The sequence below is a fragment of the Schistocerca gregaria genome, chromosome 8, assembly GCF_023897955.1.
Source record: "Schistocerca gregaria isolate iqSchGreg1 chromosome 8, iqSchGreg1.2, whole genome shotgun sequence".
Classification (NCBI taxonomy): domain Eukaryota; kingdom Metazoa; phylum Arthropoda; class Insecta; order Orthoptera; family Acrididae; genus Schistocerca; species Schistocerca gregaria.
Genome location: NC_064927.1, coordinates 501477830 through 501481649, shown reverse-complemented (window position 1 = coordinate 501481649; position 3820 = coordinate 501477830).

The window sequence follows — 3820 nt, the reverse complement described above, 5'->3', positions numbered from 1 at the left end:
CAGTAAATGAAGAAAAGTGAGAGGTCATCCCCATGGGTACTAAAAGAAATCTGATAATTTTGGGTACACAATAAATCACACAAATGTAACTGCTGTCAATACAACTAAATACCAAGGAATTACAATTACAAGCAACTTACATTGGAAAGACCACATAGATAATATTGTGGGGAAGGCGAAACTAAGACTGTGCTTTGTTGGCAGAACACTTAGAAGATGTGACAAACCCACTAAAGGGACATCCTACATTACACTTGTCCGTCCTCTGCTGGAATATTGCTGTGTGGTGTGGGATCCTTACCAGGTAGGATTAACGCAGGACACTGAAAAAGTGCAAAGAAGAGCAGCCCGTTTCGTGTTACTGTGCAGTAGGGATGAGAGTGTCACTGATATGCTACGTGAGTTGGGGTAGCAGTCACCGAAGCAAAGGCAGTTTTCTTTGCGGCGAGATCTATTTACAAAATTTCAGTCTCCAACTTTCTCTTCTGAATGCAAAAATATTTTATTGACACCCACCCATGTAGGGAGAAAAGATCATCATAATAAAATAAGAGAAATCGGAGCTCGAACCGAGAAATGTAGGTGTTCCTTTTTACCACACGCCATTCGAGAGTGGAATGGTAGTGAAGTAGTATGAAAATGGTTCGATGAACCCTCTGCCAGGCACTTAAGTGGGAATTGCAGAGTAACCGTGTAGATGTAGATTATCAATAACTACGTAGCAGAAAATTTAGGGGTGTGGGATGTCTTTCAGAAGCATGACACAAATTGAATTGCTTTTCATAATCCTGAATAAGTCACTCGCAGTGTTATCTACATTATTTGTCATCCATTTTAGGTGACATTATGACCTGACATTGTTCAGGTAGTCTGAAGACTTACGCTTTAATTTACAGAATGTACAATGTGTGAGTACTCCAGGAATTCTTAGGTTCTACAGGATGCTCACTCCCAGATGATGATGTATTGTACACCGATTTATCAGGTAGCCAGATAAGGAAGGTGTCAGAGAGGGAACTGCATGTGGAAAATTTCAAGGAATATTATTTTTTTTCTATTATTTTTATTTAACAGTAATGCTGTTAACACTGTACAAGTATGAATGTTTCCACTAATGAAAGCAGTTAAGTATGGGGGGAGGACAATAAGAGTCATAACACTTGCAAACCCACATTGTTGCAAAAGCTTACCCTCAAACTAACAACTTAACCATTCATTGGAAGACGCACTAAGGGAGCAGTTTCAACTACTCCAGTTCTTCTTTCAGTGAAACATTGAATCATCTCTATATCGTGCCTGAAAATGTAGTTCATGCACCTGTAAACATAAAGACATTAGCGTAAATTGCACATAGTGTCCACAGGTTCTCCCGCTGTGTTTTGGTACTGGTATTGGTATTTCGTTATCGATGGTCAAGACCAATTGGGTGATGGTATACAGTTTCCAATGAGAATTGCTAAATTTAATGATTTATTTCAGTGGAAGACATGAATGAATTACTTTTGTTTTAGGTACAGAGAGCACAAGGTTAGCTGTTATTGATCTGGCAGTGGAGACATTTATCTGTACCATAGCCAAAGGTCTAGATTAAGTTGGTATTTAATATTTCAGTTATGACTTGTTGAAGCCAACAAATGTGACCACTAAGACATGATTGTGGTAACAGATGTGTAGCACATGCTGAGCTCTACACAATAGCAATTGTGTGTCTTACTACCATAGTTGCCGCAATTTCCAAGAATGTTGTTAACTTGGGACCTAATGGCACAAAATAAGAACACAGTTCTTTCAAATGGAAACGTTCAGCAGATAAACATGCCTGACCCCTTTTCTAGTAACAAATCATTGGCATAATAGCAATATATGTTAAAACAATGCTTCTAGACGCTTCAGTCTGGGACTGCTACAGTCGCAGGTTCGAATCCTGCCACGAGCATGGATGTGTGTGCTGTCCTTAGGTTAGTTAGGTTTAAGTAGTTCTAAGTTCTAGGGGACTGATGACCTCAAATTTTAAGTCCTATAGTACTCAGAGCCATTTGAACCATCCATTTGAAGCAAATTCCCTTCCAGTTGTGTGAAAGTCCTTTTAGAGTTGAAAACGAACCTAACCTGATTGCTACAGCAATAGCAATCTGTACTTTTCATTCCAGTAAATAATGGAAAATCCAGGATGGAATAATGGCAATTATGAATAGATTCTACTCACCATAGAGTGGAAATGTTGAGTCAGAGGAAATGTTGAGTTGCTGCCTCATCATTCTCAGTATATGGTGAGTAGCAATCTATCCTTTTCATATTAATGTTATTCGATCCATAAAATTGCTAATTTTATAGGTTTTTAAAAAACTTTTATGCTATGTGGAATTAGGCGTTGTCACTTTAGAACGGTTCCACAAATCTGAACATATGTACAACAGGCCGACACTGCAAGTGACAGTAGTCTTAAAGTGATTGAACGTGTCAAATAAATAGTTGACTTATTTCAGAAACTTCACACTTATCATAGGAGAAATTGTCAGAGTTCATGCGAGGCGAGACACTCGTAGGACCGAGATACGGACAGAAAATCTACTGAACAAACTGCTCTGTGTGTATGGTGTAAGGTGTGTGTGTGTGTGTGTGTGTGTGTGTGTGTGTGTGTGTGTGTGTGTGTGTGTGTGTGTGTGTGTGTGTGTGTGTGCGCGCGCGCGTGTAATCAGAGCTTCTGGCAGCTGAAGCCAGTCTACAAGCAGCAACACATGGTGGGAGACCCAACTTGGTGATGGGGGGGGGGGGGGGGGGGGGGTTGAAGGATTCTGGCGTGGGTGGAGAGGGGAAGGTATAGCAGGGTAGGGACAGGAGATGGTACAGCGCTGCTTGTGGGAGCGTGCAGGCACGAGGTAGAGAGAGGGTAGGGCAGCTACGGCGGGAGGGGGAGGGGGGCTGAGTTAGTGAGTTCTGGAAAAGCAGAGAACTAAAAACACGGAGGGTGCATAGGTGGAAGAGGGGGCGTGTAGTGCTAGAACAGGGGAGGGGCTAGATGGGTAAGGACAATGGCATGAAGGGTGAGGCCAGGAGCGTGGAAGTTGGACGTCTATGTGCATACACAAACTCTGACTCTCTGGTATTATCACGTATAGTAGCGAGCGAACAGTTTTGAAAAGGAGTCGGATGCAGCCTGTGGTGGAAAAAAGCCACTTGGCATGAGAGGTCGCAGCTTCCTGTGATTTTGCAAGTAGTGCTGGAGGAGACTAAGGTATTTATTGAGCACTTTTTGGTAATTTGCCTTTTTTGCTGCACGTAGTTGTTGGTTGCTTGTGCACTGGAGGGATTTTGCCGCATTTGTGAATACGTACATTGACAGTAATATTTGTATCTTTGTTGTGGCCAGAAACCTGTTTGAGTATAGACATTTTGGAATAATTAGAACTCTGTGTAAAGTTTTTCGGTGTTTAAATAATACAAATCGGAAATATAGTAGACTACAATAATTTTTTTTTTTTACACCGTTTAAGGCAACTCCTGATCATTCAATATATGGTAGTAGTTCTTGCAATTGTGATGATCATGCATTGCACACTGCATGGATCGCAGTATTGCTTTTGGAAATATTTTAGCAGTTTAGTGATCACACAATTGCAGCAAGACGAGGTAAGTTGTCTGATGCGTACAGTGAAGTTGCAGAACAGTTGTTAGGAGACTTTAGAGAATCCGACTTACAAAAATAATTATCAACCCATTTAATCCAGTGCCGCCAACAGTTGAAGTGAGCTCCCCACCAGTTTCATAAGTGCAAAAACCACTAACAAAAGTGCCCCTAGTCTCTTAATCGCTAAAATTT